Source organism: Bos taurus, chromosome 14, assembly GCF_002263795.3.
Source record: "Bos taurus isolate L1 Dominette 01449 registration number 42190680 breed Hereford chromosome 14, ARS-UCD2.0, whole genome shotgun sequence".
Classification (NCBI taxonomy): Eukaryota; Metazoa; Chordata; class Mammalia; order Artiodactyla; family Bovidae; genus Bos; species Bos taurus.
Genome location: NC_037341.1, coordinates 9,325,246 through 9,342,368, shown reverse-complemented (window position 1 = coordinate 9,342,368; position 17,123 = coordinate 9,325,246).

Here is a 17,123-nt window from a genome sequence, read left to right as displayed (position 1 = left end):
ACTTGGGAGAAGGAGATAGAAGAAGGGAATAGGAGAGGGCAGACTTTTGGAGGCCAAGTCCCTCCTGCATTGTCATCATGGCTGTACTCATTAGTGTTGGGAGGGACAGTGGAGACATTTCAGAGAGAAGTTCAAAAGGTGTCATGGGGCCCCTGGGAAAGTGGGTGGGGTGTGGGGAGGAAAAGTGGAGCTAGTATTTCGCCCCTTTCTTTTTTCCCTGGAGTGAAGCACTGTCCAAGCTGTTTGTCACCCAGCATGTGTCAGAACAGGCCCATCAGTTACAGCTCACACCCCCTGACCTTAGAACACTGCTTCTCCTCCCCTCAGTATAATGGTGATTATTCTAGAAACATTAATGGTGAACATTCAGGATGGATCATTTTTGTAAAAAATATTTATTTGGCTGTGCCAGGTCTTAGTTGCAGCATGTGAGATCTTTAATAATAGCATGAGAACTCCTAGTCGGGGCATAGGGGATCTAGTTCTCTGGCAAGTGTTCAGACCCAGGTCCCCTGCATTGGGAGTGCAGAGTCTTGGCCACTGGACTAGCCGGGAAGTCCCCAGGATGGATCCTTTCAATGTACTTAGAGCCTGGGCTCATGTGGAAACTTATTAGAGCCTGAACTAGGGCTGAGGTTCCCATAGTCTAGAGAAACAGCTAAAACTCCAGCTGAGAGTCCCTAGAAACAAACATCTCTGAATTAAAGGATTGGCCACATGTGCAACTATCTCCTCTCCTTTCGTCTCTGCCAAGAGCATCACAGCTACTTCTTCATGAGTTGCAGAAGAACGGGGAAGACTGAACTCTGAGAACTGAGCACTGTGGAAAAGGATGTGGCCCTCACCAAACACTTTATAAGCACTCACTTCTTTGAGCCTGTTGTTGTTGTTCAATCACTAAGTTGTTTCTGACTCTGCGACCCCATGGACTGCAGCATACCCAGCGTCCCTGTCCTTCACCTTCTCCCAGAATTTGCTCAAATTCATGTCTTTTGAGTCAGTGATGCCATCCAACCATCTTATCTCTGTCGTCCCCTTCTCCTCTTGCCTTCAATCTTTCCCAGCTTCTTGGTCTTCTCCAGTGAGTCAGCTCTTCCCATCAGGTGGCCAAAGTATTGGAGCTTCAGCTTCAGCATCAGTCATTCCAATGAATATTCAGGTTTGATTTCCTTTAGGACTCAAGGTTGAATCCTATATGCTAGAGAGCATTGATAGATGGTTAAATTTTCCTAGATTCTGTAAACCAGATCTGTTCTACCCTGCCACCAAGTAACAAAGGGCTGTCACTGATTCTAAAGAGGACCAGGTCCAGGTAGTGAGAAAGCTAGAGCCACAGCATCTTATTTATCTGACAAATATATATCAGTCACTTTTGCCTCACCCCAGCCAACCCAATGAATTCTAATTCCCAGTCAGCTGGCTAAGCATCTTTTAATAGCAACAGTGCAAAAGGATCCTTCAAAAAAGTCACTTTTTATGAAAACCAAATAGGATGTGAGGAATAAAAGAGGAGTTGATTTAAATTCTCTGCCAGCTGCCATGAGATTTCAATGCACTCCTGACCAATGCCTTTGATGTCCAAGCATAAGGACACTGCACCAATTATTGGGCCTGATCTCTATTCTGAGAAGAGCTGTTAATTTCTTTCTGTTTCCTCCAGTACTTTTCCATTTCTCCGTCAATTACCGGACGCCAGCCTGCCACTGCTATTATATCAAAGAATTTGCCCATTTCTGATCACCATACCGCATTCAGAACTTTTCTGAGAATGAAAAAGCTTTTATTATTTGTCTGGATTTTTTTAATGATTGTCCTAGTGGTGGCTTTGTTAGTAAAGGGGATGATGGTGATGCAACTGTTAAATAATGATTAATGACTGAGCAGCAACAATGCGGCATGAACCACGCTGCAGAATGGATGCTGAGCCAGCCTTGTGGTGAGGCAGTGAAGGTAAGAATATAATGGAACTGAACAGAGGTGTTGGCACTGGTGAGCATGGTGGAGCTTGTGGTAGAGATGGAGTTGGTATGATTGTGGCAGGGGTATGGTATCAGTTGTGATGATGGAGATGATGGTTGTAGAAGAGACTGCATGTGAGGGAGATGTGATGTGATGCTGGTGACCTTGAGAGTCAACACTGATGGAGCTACCATGTTAGCGTAGATGATGGTTATAAATGTAGAGATGTCAGCAAGCATAACAGATAGAAACATATAGAAAAAATATATCTGTATCTATAACATATACACATAATATATATATACATAACATATAATACAGAAGGCAATGGCAACCCACTCCAGTACTCTTGCCTGGAAAACTCCCATGGGTGGAGGAGCCTGGTGGGCTGCAGTCCATGGGGTTGCTAAGAGTCGGACATGACTGAGCGACTTCCCTTTCACTTTTCACTTTCATGCATTGGAGAAGGAAATGGCAACCCACTCCAGTGTTCTTGCCTGGAGAATCCCAGGGATGGGGGAGCCTGATGGGCTGCCGTCTATGGGGTCGCACAGAGTTGGACACAACTGAAGCAACTTAGCAGCAGCAGCAACATATAACATATCTATATATATACTGTTGTTTCTCAAATAATATTGTTCCCCAAATTTTTTCAGATTTGTCTTCTCAGCCAAACTAAAGCCAGAGACAAAGAGTAGCTTCTTTTTCCTCAGAAAGATATTCCCTCCACTGGATCATAAAAATAGAAAATGCACGTCAAAGTAACCAAGCCCTGGATGCATCATTAGCTAGAACAGCTAACAAGTTAGAAGTTGTCAGATGCCATCTGTACTGATGGAATTCTAGCTTAAGCCATCTTCTCCTCAAAGTTCTTCCAGAAAGAGAGCACTGGGGAGGAAGAAGAAATTCTTATCGGGATTAGAGGGTGTGGGACTGAAAAGACCTTGTATGGGGGTCCCAATATTACTTAATCCCAGGTTCAGTGATTGGCTGGAAAGACTCAGAAGACTCAGAAATAGTTGAACTTGTGCCTAAGATTTATTACAGTGAAAGGATACAAAACAAAAGCAACAAAAAGAAAAAATGCATCAGGCAAAGTCTAGAGGAAACAAGATGCAAGCTTCCAAGAGATCTTTCCAGTGAAATCACACCGGACATGCGTAATTTCTCCTGGAACAAGTTTCGCCATCTCGTGTGAAGTGTTGTCTTCAGGAAAGCTCTTTAGAAAGCCAGAACCCACCGTTTTTAGTAGATGGTCATGTAAGCGCCCTCTGACTGTTGTTGTTGCTGTTCAGTCACTAAGTCCTTTCCAACTCTGTGACTTCATGGACTGCAGCACACCAGGTTCTCCCAGAGTTTGCTCAAATTCATGTCCTTTGAGTCAGTGATTCTATCTGACCATCTCATCCTCTGTTTCCCCCTTCTCTTCTTGCCCTCAATCTTTCCCAGCATCAGGGTCTTTTCCAATGAATTGGCTCTTCGTATCAGGTTGCCAAAATATTGGAGCTTCAGATTCAGCATCAGTCCTTCCAAGGAATATTCAGGAATTGATTTCCAGACTCCAGGGGGGAAAAAAACCCAGATGTTCAGAATAAACCACATTGTTTGTCCAAACTGTTTAGACACAATAAGCCATGCTGCTGCTGCTGCTAAGTCGCTTCAGTCGTGTCCAACTCTGCGCAACCCCATAGACAGCAGCCCACCAGGCTCCCCCGTCCCTGGGATTCTCCAGGCAAGAACACTGGAGTGGGTTTCCATTTCCTTCTCCAATGCATGAAAGTGAAAGTGAAAGTGAAGTCACTCAGTCATGTCCAACTCTTAGCAACCCCATGGACTGCAGCCTACCGGGCTTCTCCATCCATGGGGTTTTCCAGGCAAGAGTACTGGAGTGGGGTGCCATCGCCTTCTCCGACAATAAGCCATACTAATACAGAAAATGTTTTATGTCAATATAAGAAACTGTGTAAGTTCTGGCAGCTCTATGGTGGAGTTAATGACGACCTCCTCCAAGAGGATTTATGCCATATCCAGGTCTGCTGCACCCGAGCCCCTGACCCTGCAGCAGGCCACTGCTGACCCTGACCTCCACACTCAAACACTCAAAGGCAGGTCTGGTTCAGTCTCTGTGGCGTCTCCTGGTGTGCACAAGGTTTTGTTTGAGCCCTCTGAGTGTCTCTTGCAGGTATGGGGTTCGATTCTAAGTGTGATTTCACCCTTCCTACCATCTTGCTGGGGATTCTCCTTTGCCCTTGGACATGGGGTATCTTTTTTTGGTGGGATCCAACATTCTTCTGCCAGTGGTTGCTCAGCAGCAAGTATTAAACATATTAAAAACAGCATATTAAGAAGCAGAGACATTACTTCGCTGATAAATGTCCGTCTATTCAAAGCTATGGTTTTTCCAATAGTCATGTTTGGATGTGAGAGTTGGACTATAAGAAAGCTGAGCACTGAAGAACTGATGCTTTTGAAGTATAGTGTTGGAGAAGACTCTAGGGAGTCCCTTGGACTGGAAGGAGATCAAATCACTCAATCCTAAAGGAAATCAGTCCTCAATATTCATTGAAAGGACTGAAGCTGAAGCTGAAGCTCCAATACTTTGGCTACCTAACGCGAAGAACTGACTCATTGGAACAGACCCTGATGCTGGGAAAGATTGAAGGCAGAAGGAGAAGGGAATGACAGAAAATGAGATGGTTGGATGGCATCATCCACTCAATGGACACGAGTTTGAGTAAGCTCCGAGAGTTGGGAAAGGACAGGGAAGCCTGGAGTGCTGCAGTCTACGGTATCGCAAAGAGCTGGACATGACTGAGTGACTGAACTGAACTGGTAAGAAACTGTTTATCAGCCATGTTCCAAGACACCAACCTAGGGTCGGCTATGAAGCAGCTTTCTATGAATAGATGTCTCATCTCCAATGTTCAGAAGAGATGCAGATGGCAATGGCTGAGAACCAGCATCACCCGTACATAGAAGGCTGGTCTCACAACCTCACAAGACCTTTGCAAGCAAAAATGTAGATGCAGCAGCACTGTCCTTGACCTCGTTGGGTTGGTGGATAATTACATAGCCCTGGGGATCTATTTTCACTGATTAAGAAGAGTCCAGCTGCATCACAAGCAGATGTGTTGCTCATTGGCGTGACTATAAAGTGATGAGTCCTCTAACAAAAACAAATCTAATTACCTCAGAATTGCATCTCATAAAAGAAGTGTTTGCAAATCCAGTCTGGTTTTGTCATTAATTCATATCTGAGTTGCAAAATTTAGTGGTAAAATAGAAATTTTAAATAAAAATCTGGTTTTTACTATGTATTAGCTAGTTGACTTTAGATGAATCACTCTGGGTCTCAAAAAGTTGCACGGTTTCTTTGGGGGCTTGGCATTCAAGGTCAGAGAGTTGGGATAATCAGTCTTCAGGTCTTGCTACACTCTTCATTAGTGCCATCAAGGACCCTCTCTTATGTCACTTTATATTTTAACTTCAGCCCTTTTCTCTCATTCCAGATCTACCCACCAGCAGCTCCATGTATAAATGTGCTTGGAAGAAGTCTGTGTATCTAAACTTTCTCATTTGTAAAATGGATATATTGATAATAATAGCAGCCTTACTGAACTCATTATGTTTTTGCAAAGGTCAAAAAAAGATGCCTAAAAATACGCATCATCAGAAGCACCATGTAAATATTAATAATGATTGTTTTTCAGTCACAAGTGGCTCCTGACCTTTTTGTTTTAGGTTTCTGTATTTTCTCTTCTGGGCTTCCCTCGTGGCTCAGTGATAAAGAATCCACCTGCCAATGCAGGAGACACAGGTTTGATCCCTGGGTTGTGAAGATCCACTGAAGAAGGAAATGGCAATGCATTCCAGTATTCATGCCTGGAAAACCCCATGGACAGAGGAGCTCAGCGGTCTACAGTCCACGGGGTCACAGAAGAGTCAGACACAACTTAGTGACTAAAACAGCAACAAAAATCATCTTTTTCATCCCTCTTGGCCCAACACAAACACTGGGACAGGACTGCTGTGTTCTCATCTACTACAGGTTGAACTGTGTCACCCCCTAAAAAAAGACTGCTCAAGTCCTAAGCCCCAGTACTTGTGAATGTGAACTTACTTGAAAATGCATAGAGTCTTGTCAAAGTAAAAAAATTAAAATGAAATCACACGGATGACGATGGGCCCTATTGCAACGACTGGCACCCCTACAAAAGAAGGAAATTTGGTCAGAGAGACACAGAGAAGACACACGTTGACAACGCCATGTGACAGTGGAGAAAGACACTGAAGTGGTGCATCTACAAACCAAGGAATGCCAAAGATGGCTGGCCACCACCGGAAGCCAGGGAGAGAGAGTAAGGACCCTCCCCGAGAGCCTTTGCAGAGAACATGGCCTTCCCAACAACTAGATTTTATACACTTAGCCTCAAGAAATGTGAGAGAAGACATTTCTTCTGTTTTAACTCCCACTGTTTTGTGGTAATATGTTATAGCAGCCTTAGAAAATTTCATCCCATCTCACCACCACAGCACCCAGTGGTCTTGGCCGAGACGCTTCATCAGGCTAACATACGCTGTGGTCCGGAGGAGAGACAGCATGGATTAACCTCGAGTCTGTGGGTTATGAAAATATTGGGTTGGCCAAAAAAGTTCATTCAGGGTAACATGGAGAAACCCAAAGGAACTTTTTGGTCAACTCAGTAGTAGGACCAGAGCCATACCTTGGAAAAGCCAAAACAGAAACCCTCCAAGATCGCCCTCTTTAGTGTGCAGAAATGTGGCTTCAGGCCTGTGCTTCTAGGTTTATGAATGAGAGAACCAAGGCTGCAGGTGATGAAATCCCTCAGCTCTGGTTATATAGTAAGTTAGTGGCAGAGCAAGGGTAGAAACTGAGTGTTTGGCCTCCCTAAGTCTGGACTTTCTCCATGTCACATAGCATGCCCTTTTCTGTTTGGCCCCCAACATCAGAAAGATGCAAGAACAAAGATGGCAAAGCAGCCTGTTCTGTGCTGGAGCAAGGAAGCCTGCAGCAAGGGGAGTGATGTGTGGGAATTCTTAGTGGCAATAAATCATCTCTCCAAAGTCAGCGCCAGCAATAAAGGGAGGGAGGTTTTTGCAGTGGTCAGACCGGTTGATTCACTGTGGTTTAAGACCAGACCCAGCTCTCCCATTCATTTTAACTCCAACTCAGTTTGGAGGGATTTACGACCACGTTGTATGAGCGTGATTTGAGTTACAGCTTGGCCTGGTCGTGTTCGGGAGTCAAGGGCAGAATGTTTCATTTTCCAGACTGTTGAGTTTCTTTTTAACTCTCCTTCCTTGAAAACATAAATAAAAGCAAGACATTGAAAAATGATCCTGCATTTCCTGATGGTTGACTCCTACTCAGAACTTCAAAAAGAAAAACTGAACAATCAGAGAAATAACCTGAGAAGGCCTGAGTGCATGCATGCGCGCTAAGTCACTCAGGTCATGTCCAGCTCTGCAACTCTATGGACCATAGCCCACCAGGCTCTTCTGTCCATGGGATTCTCCAGGCAAAAATACTGGAGTGGGTTGGTGACAATGCCCTCCTCCAAGGAATCTTCCCAAACCAGGGATCAAAGCCACATCTCCTGCGTCTCCTGCACTGCATGGAAAAATGGAGCAAACTCTTGTGATATAAGTTTTAGATTATGTCATCCGAGATTGAAATTAGAATTTCTGGCTGAAGTAGTCCAGGCTAGTGATGGTACACCAAAGAAGTGAAAAAGGAAATGTTTGAATGCAATATAAAGATGCCTCTATCAGCCTATGCAGTATTAGTGGAAATATAGAAATAATTCAAGTGCCAAGCAATAATATATCTATGTGGCCACTTGCTCATTAATAGTCAAGCCCACTGGAAAAGGGTCAACTATCTGAATTTTCCACAATGTGTCCATTGCTGCCCATTCCAACGTCTTTATTCATTCAGTGTTTCCATCACCCAGGTACATTTTTGAATATATTTATTTATTTGGCTGCACCAAGTCTTAGTTGTAGCATGTGGGATCTAGTTCCCTGACCGGGGATCCAACCCATGGCCCCGGCATTGGGAGCACACAGTCTTAACCACTGGAGCACCAGCAAAGTCCCAGAAGTGGCTAGCCTCTCACTCTGCCTCCTGGGAGCAGTGTTTAATATAGGCTTGTTTGTTTGTTCTTTGATGTTTTGAAATATTTACTTTTGATGAAGAATGTTAGACCTAAAATGATTCTAGGAAAACTCATTTTCAAAAAGTAATTTTATAAACAAATATAAACTAATGGATGCCCATGTCCATTAAAAAATGTCTTTGCTATCTAAATATTAAAAAATTAATTTAAATAGAATAAATATTTTATAAGTAGTCATGCATTTTAATGCTTTTCCAAAGAATGTATTATTTTTCAATTTAAATGTTACTTCTAAAACATTTCAACATCAAAAACTATGCAATTTTTTTAAGGCAATATTTTTTTAATTAAAAAGAATTGATATATACACAGGGAGAATGACCAAACTACAGTGTGTGTGTGTGTGTGTGTGTGTGTGTGTGTATGTGTGTGTGTGACAGAGAGTTAATAAGAATATACAAGGAAAATAACTCCGTAGAATTATTATTCCTTTCTTTGTTCCTGTCATCAATTTGGTTTTATACTGTTTAGAAAGGCTTTTAAATTTTGGTTGCATTTTGTTCAAAATAAGCTGGCACTATTCAACCAACCGATTAACAAATGGAGCACAAAAGCTTCCCTATTTTAAGATGCTAAGAAGGCAATTATTGAAAACAAAGCTTGCAAGCATTAAGACATTGATATTTACACATAATAAAGAAGGAACTGAGCAAAACAGAAGATGAGAACTTCAATGACATACAAAGCTTAATTTTGGAATTCTCTGAATGTTTTAGGGCAATTTTGTGCATGTGAAATTTTGTTTTTGAAACACAAATTTCTAGAATTAAAATTATTAATTTTGAAAAATACGCACTTTTTTTAGATTAAAATTGCCCTTTAGGAGTTTTATGTCAGTTTTCACCAGTAAATACTGCTTAAGAAATGTCTCTTCACTGACGTGGAGAACAGACTTGTGCATACAGTTAGGGGGAAGAAGGCAAGACAAACTGAGAGAGTAGCACTGATGTACACACACTGCTATGTGTGAAGTAGGTAGCTAGTGGGAAGCTTCTGTATAGCACAGGGAACTCAGCTCAGTGCTCTGTGATGACCTAGCCTAGATGGGTGGACTGGGAGTGAGGAATAAGGCTCAGGAGGAAAGGAATATACGTATACACATGCAGAGTCACCTTGTTGTACAAGAGAAACTAGCACAAAGTTGTAAAGCAATTATATTCCAATTAAAAAAAAAAAGGAAATTATCTCTTGAGTTCAAATTTATCCTCAGTGTAGGATTTCCTTTGTCCAATAGTTTTCCCAAACTACCAGTCACATGGCTCCATCCAGCTTCTTGGAATAGAATGAGTCAAGGGTAGAGAAAGGGCAAATGTATATTTAGGGTAAATTCCTTCTTCATAGCAACAGAGTGGAGAAAATGACCTTCCCCTCCAACACGTTCTACATCCAGCTTCCTCCACATGGTGAAAATGTGGCACCAGGAACCCCAGACTTCTTCCTGCCGAGTCCAGCAACTCCCGGAGAATGAAACATCTTCCTCCCACTGTCCATACAACAACCTTTGTCCTTCTCCTCTGAATCGTTCTGTTTCCCTCCATGTCTTTCTGATCCCTCTGATGTCTGTCTCTCATCTTGCACCATCTCTGTTTCACAGGTTTTGTTTCTCTTTGCCCCCCTAAATCTCTCTAACACTGTCCCTCTTTCTGTCCCTCAATCTACCTCTGTCTCCCTGTATCTTTATCACAGTGTGGGAACAAAAAAAAAAAAAAAAATCAAAACCAGGACAGGGTGTCTCAGCAGCCCAGCAGCTGATAGAAATTTTCCATCCAGTCAGATCCAGCTCCATCAACTGGGTTTGTGCATCCAGATTCCCAGACCATAGCCTCCTCCGCCCACCTAGCAGGTGATGTAAGACCTTGGAGGCCAAGGATACAAAAAAAAAAAAACTGTCACTATTCCAAGAACTAATGGTCTATGAAATGAAAGTGCTTGGCCCACCTGCTCCACGCGGCCACCTCACAGTGGGAACCCTCCACTGGCTCAAGCCAACCCTGAGGAAAAGTAGGAGGAGACTTGTCCCAGCTCTGAGTTAACAGACATCAGGAGGGTCTGCTGAATGCAAGTAGCTCAAGCCAAGATTTTGCCTTCACCAGTCCCATTGTTCTTGTTCTTGTTTAGTTGCTCAGTCATGTCCGACTCTTTGAGACCCCATGGACTGTAGCCTGCCAGGCCGCACCATCCTTGGGATTTCCCAAACAAGAATACTGGAATCGGTTTCCATTTCCTTCTCCAGGGGACCTTCCCAACCCAGGGATAGGACTCCCACCACCAGCATTGGCAGGCAGGTTCTTTATTGTTGAGTCAATGGGGAAGCCTCTCACCAGTGCCAGGCAACATTCCAAATATGCCCAGAGTATGAGGTTCAAAGAACTCTAAACTGTCAGAGGGCCTGGATTTGACTCACAGCTTTGCCACCAACTGACTCCAACCTTGGGTTGGCCACTTGCCTTCCAGACCACCAGTGCTCATCTGTAAAAGGAGGTGCACAAACGTGACCAACTAATTCTACTGTGGTTTTAATTGCAAGGTTGTTGCAAAGAGATTAGGCCCATTCTGTTTCCCTGTAAATTAGGTACCTGTTGCCTATACACAAGCATCTATAGTGACTTTTCATAGGATGAAGGAACCAAGAAAGAAATAAAAAGGAAGGAAGAGTAAAGTTATGAAAAGGTATGTACTTCTCCATTCTTAAAAAGAAACGTAAGTATGGGACTTTCCTGGCAGTCCAGTAGCTAAGACTCCAGCTTGAAATGCATGGGGCCTGTGTTCAATCTGCAGTCAGGGAACTAGATTCCACACGCTGCAACCAAGACCTGGCACAGACAAATAAATAAAGAAACCTAAGTAGTTACTTAGGAGGCAGACACTCCAGGTTCCTTATTTGTGCTACACAAATACCTGTTCTTGAGGACATGTCCCCAGACTTCTGTTTTATCTCCATTTTGGTGGATTAAATGCATAGCTCATGATGACAGCCTCTTTTGGCTCAAACTCCTGGCTGGCCCAAAATTCCCTCTTCAGGGAATCAGCACTACCAACCTCTTTGTTCAAGGGAGATTTCTGATTGAACCAAGAAGGAAATATGACCCAAGAGATCCCATCACAGACTTCCTTGGTGGCACAGTGGATAGGAATCCTCCTGCCAATTCAGGGGACATGGGTTCAATCCCTGGTCTGGGAAGATTCCACATGCCAGGGAGCAACTAAGCCCTTGCACCACAAGTACTGAGCCCACATGCAGCAACCACTGAAGCCTGCACGCCTAGAGCCTGTGCTCTGCCACAAGAGAAGCCACCATGATGAGAAGCCTGAGAGCCGCATTGAAGAGTAGTCCCCCCTGGCTGCAATTAGGGAAAGCCTGAACCAAGCATCAAAGACCCGGCACAACCAAAAAAAAAAAAAACTAATGATTTTTAAAAAAGAGATCCCGTCAGTAGTTTGGCCAGTGATTGTTGAGGTCGCCTGGAGTAAAGGACTGAAAGAGGGAAAAGATCAGCAAAGTCATCATGGAAGTCCCATCTGAAATTTGTGGCAGAAGTTATTAACAGAACTGATTTACCAGCCACAAAGGAAAAGAGAATGGAGCAGAGACATGAGAGAACTGGAGGTACTTAGAGACAGAGACCATCTAATTCAAGAGGAAGACAGAAAATAGTGGTTCCTGCATCCAGGTGGTTCCCGGCAGCATCCCAGGTCAGCAAAATTCCAACCTTCAGGAATTAATGCAATAATCTCTCTCTTTCCTTTAGTGGCCTGAGGAATAGTGTTCCTGGCAACCCACAGAATGTCATCAACGCATATAAATGAGGACATCATGCTGCAAGCGCTGGCAACAAATTCCTTTGATGTTAAACATGTAGGCAGCCAGCGATGTCAACGGTATGACCTCTAGAAAAGTATATGAAACCACACCTTTGGGCAACATAAAAACCTTTGTATTAATTGTTTCCCCCAAACCTATAAAATCTTGCTTCAGCAAATTTAAAGAAAAACATGCAGACCATTAATTAGTCCAGCTCTTCATTTTACAGTGAATTTTCTTAAAGAAAATGTAAATGAAAAACTGAATTTCAAATAACTTAAGAAGCAGAGAAATGTCTATCCTGTTTTTCATAAATAGCTCTTCTGTAAGTCCCCCAGTCACACTCCTCCTCTTTGAGGGAGTAGGGTACATGAGATAAAGCATGTACGCTTGTGTTCTGGAATCAGAAAAACTCAGTTTTGTAATACTGACCAACAACTGTTTCTGTCCCTCTTTGAGTAGCCCTACTTCTTTTAACATATTGCTCTTCCAGGCTTATAATCTCAATTAAAATCCTCCAGCTCCCTGCTGAGTGGGAAGGTAAAAGGGAGGACACAAGACCTTTGTCTAGCCAAACAAAGGACCCGGTTCTCCTGACCACAGTTTTTGGTCCAAAGATGAGCATATAACTGAGCAAAGCTAATCAGAATCATTTCTTAGAACAGTTTAGATTGGAACATGAAGAAAAGGGCCCTGTATTTTCAGGTCACAGAGCTGAAAGTATATGAAATGGGGTTTTGCAATGGATGTCTTTCCTCCAAGTGAGGATAAATGGAGCAGAGAAGAGAAATGAGGGAGTAAGCAAACTATCTTACTCGAGTCTCTAAAGCATGGGACCATAATTCAATGCATGCTTAAGTGTTGTCATATATGGATTTCTCTTTCCTCTGTTAATTCCATATCATTCTGCAAAGTAAGGAGCTTTATCTATGTCCATAAATGTTCTGCTTGTAGACAGATGGTAGATAACTGGTAGATAAAAATTATAGACATATAAATATGGACTATTTATGTGCTCCTTTGTGTAAGTGGGAAAGGATAGACGTAGGGAGTTATGGGTCAGTCAGATAGCTTCAGGAAATTAGAAGCTGTATCATGAAGGACTGATCATCAACACCAGTGGTTAAACACATAAACCGGGTAGAAAACAGATTCCAAAAAGGTTTAGAAGTTGATGCATTGGTCTGTAGCATTTCCAGAGGAAAGCTGATTTGCTGACGGAGTCTCCTTTCTCCAGGAAGATGAAGCCTGTGGATAATGAGTCTAATTATCATGAAATGGTACAATAAAGTAAATGGCAAAAAAGAAGTAGGATATCCTGTGAATAAGACTTGATGGTCGTGGGAGGCAGAAGGGAAGAAGGGAGAAAGGGAAAAGGGAGTTCTCTGTCTGCATTGCTGGGCCAGCAATGCTGTTCACTGAAGTTGCAGACCACGAGCTCCCTGGAGAGGCAAAGGCCACAAGCGGGAATAAAGTGAAGATATCTTCTAATCCACGGATTCTCGCTAGTTACCAGGGAAGCTAGGAGACCACCTGTGGAGAGACTGGGAAAATCAGCTTCTGAGAGAGTTTGATTTGCTGCTAGTAGTTTGAGGTCTCATGGCACTGCGCTGCATGACTTGAATTCACCAGCAGGGGTCTAGGTCAGGTGAGACAGCCCAGAACGTCCCAACTATCCAAGCTCATGTGATTGTTAACAGTTAACAGTGTGTACATGCTCAGCCGCATCCGATTCCTTGCAACCCCGTGGACTGCAGCCCACCAGGCTTCTCTGTCCATGGAATTTCCCAGGCAAGAACACTGGAGTGGGTTGCCATTTCCTTCTCCAGGGGATCTTCTCAACCCAGGGATTGAACCCATGGCTCCTGAGTCTCCTGCACTGGCAGGCGGATTCTTTGCTACTGCACCACCAGGGGGGCTCTGCGATATGGAAATAATGCACTTTGAATCCCAACACTTTTGTTTTCTAGATTTGTGATCTCAAACAAATAAATTCATCTCTTCAACTGCGTTAGGGCAATAATGTGAGAGAGCTCTGGTAAAAAGTGAATATTGCACATAACTCAGACCTAGCACAGAGCAGCCAAACAGTGGCCCTTTGTACCCTTCTTCAAGTATTTCTTCCACTCAAAAAGGCAATGTCTTAGTCACTTACCACTCACATTTCCTTCTCAAATAGATGGCAGTTCTCCCTTTCAGTACAGAATTCTTGCCAGTTTAGCCTCTCTCTTCCTCCTGTTTCAGGTTGTCAATGGTAGTGTCTGAATTTTTCACTGTGAGTCAAAACTCTAATATTGGAAAGGCAGTGGCCATGGCTTTATTACCACTCTCTCTCCCATTAGAAGATGACAGTGAAGGTTTTACCGATAACCTAGCTAATTCCACTCCATCTGCACATGCACCTCTGATGAGTTCAAAAACTAAAAGGCTCATAAAGGAAAGATAAGACAAGACGGCAGCATTCCCCAATAAGCAATCAGTTCAGTCACTCAGTCATGTCTGACTCTTTGTGACCCTCATGGACTGCAGCATGCCAGTCTTCCCTGTCCATCACCAACTCCTGGAGCTTGCTCAAACTCATGTCCACTGAGTCGTGATGCCATCCAACCATCTCATCCTCTGTCGTCCCCTTCTCCTCCTGACTTCAATCTTTCCCAGCATCAGGGTCTTTTCCAATGAGTCAGTTCTTTGCATCAGGTGGCCAAAGTATTGGAGTTTTAGCTTCAGCATCAGTCCTTCCAATGAACATTCAGGACTGATTTCCTTTAGGACCCAGAGACATCACAGTGACTGAGCCAGACCTATCTTTGAGTGTTTGTTTGTCTCCTGCAGAGATATAGGTCAGCAGTGGCCTGCCGAAGGGGCAGGGGCTTTGGGTGCAGCAGACCTGGGTCACCCAGTGTGTGGCATAAGCCCTCTTGGAGGAGGTCGCCATTAACCCCACCATAGAGCCGCCAAGCAGACGACCCACAAACTGCAGAACAATTATACCAAATAAATTCTTGTACTGTTAAGAAAGTTCTAGGACCCACAACAGATTTCCAAACCTGGGGATCTGGCAAAGGGACTGAGAACCTGAAGGGAATTGACTTTGGAGGTCAGTGGAATTTGATTATAGAACTTACACAGGACTGGGGAAACAGACTTGGAGGGCACAAACAAAACCTTGTGTGCACCAGGACCCAGGAGAAAGGAGCAGTGACCCCACAAGAGACTGACCCAAACTTCCCTGTGAGTATCCAGGAGTCTCTGGCAGAGACGTGGGGCAGCGGTGGCCTGCTGCAGGGTCAGGGCACTGAGTGCAGCAGTGCGTGCATGTGACCTTTTGAAGGAGGTCTCCTTTATCTTCATTGCCTCCACCACAGTTTGGTCTCAGGTCAAACAACAGGGAAGGAACACAGCCCCACCCATCAACAAAAAATTGGATTAAAGATTTACTGAGCATGGCCTTGCCCATCAGAACAAGACCCCATTTCCCCCACAGTCAGTCTCTCCCATCAGGAAGCTTCCATAAGCCTCTTATCCTTATCCATCAAAGGGAAGACAGAATGAAAACCATGATCACAGAAAACAAGCATTATAGGGTGACCTTTGGGTTTGCCTGATAGGGAAAGCCTGTCACAAGGAACAGCTTCCTTCCACAGACAACTGGCAGAGTGTCACCATCCAGAAGGGGAAGAGGGTGAGGGGACCCCCAAAGGAGAAAGGCATTAGAGAATGGACTTAAGTGTCAAGATGAGGTTGTTCTACAGTTGGGAGAAGAGTGTCTGGGTCAGAGAGCTCCGAAGCCCACAGTAGATCAGGGGCTTTTAAATACTTAAGTTCTTATGACTAGAGATGTTGGGTGCAGTTTCACATGGCAGGCAGACCAGACAGGCTCCAAATGGCTAAAAACATGCATTTGCACCATATTAAAACCAATTGAAGGGAATTCCTTGGCAGTCCAGATATTAGGATGCAATGTTTTCATTGCCATGGCTTGGGTTCAATCCCCAGTTGAAAAACTAAGCTCCCACAAGCCATTCAATATGGCCATAAATAAATAAAGTAATTGGATGTGTAAGAATTTTAATTTGGTGCCAGCAGGTGTTGAGTTGAGGCATTCATAATAGTACTGACTTGCTGTGAAGTGAACATAGGGGCGAATACCCCAGGACCATCTTTATCACATTATTATTTTCAGTGGTTCATAGTCCAAGTTTTAGATTCAGAGCATTCTCCCTATTGATAAGAAGAAAACTTCCTGGAAATGTCTATTCCTTTAGGCCAATGAAGGTCAGTCAGAGATTGTAACTCATGTTCCATACCTTCCTGCCATGCCCCAGAGACTGTTTTGAAATATCATATGTCCTTTTTTGGCCTTCCCTGGTGGCTCAGAAGGTAAAGAACCCACCTGCCAATGCAGGAGACTTGGGTTTGATCCCTGAATCAGGAAGATCCCCTGGAGAAGAGAATAGCCACCCATTCCAGTATTCTTGCCTGAGAAATCCCATGGACAGAGGAACCTGAAGGGCTATAGTCCATGGGGTCGCAAAGAGTTGGACACATCTGAGGGACTGACACTTAACCTTAACTCATGCTTTTTTGCAGTGAGGATTCTGTTTGCTCTTTATCGAATTCAACTTTATTTCAGTGTTGCTAAATCTGGGGATATTACTTTGTAAATGCCCGGAGCCCAACCTGGACCAGCTAAATGAGAACCTCTGAGAGTGGGGCCTAGATGTTGGTATTTAATCATCAATTCTCTGATTGGCTGATGGTGAGGGAACAGGGTGGTGTCATGGGAGTCATGGTTTTTCCAGTGGTCATGTATGAATGTGAGAGTTGGACCATAAAGAAAGCTGAGCGCCCACGAATTGATGCTTTTGAACTGTGGTGTTGGATAAGACTCTGGAGAGTCCCCTGGACTGCAAGGAGATCCAACCAGTTAATCCTAAAGGAAATCAAGTCTGAATATTCTTTGGAAGGACTGATGCTGAAGCTGAAACTCCAATACTTCGGCCACCTGATGCGAAGAGCTGACTCAATGGAAAAGACCCTGAAGCTGGGAAAGATTGAAGGCCGGAGGAGAAGAGGACGACAGAGGATGAGATGGTTGGATGGCATCACCAACTCAGTGAATATGAGTTTGAGCAAGCTCCGGGAGTTGGTGATGGAGAGGA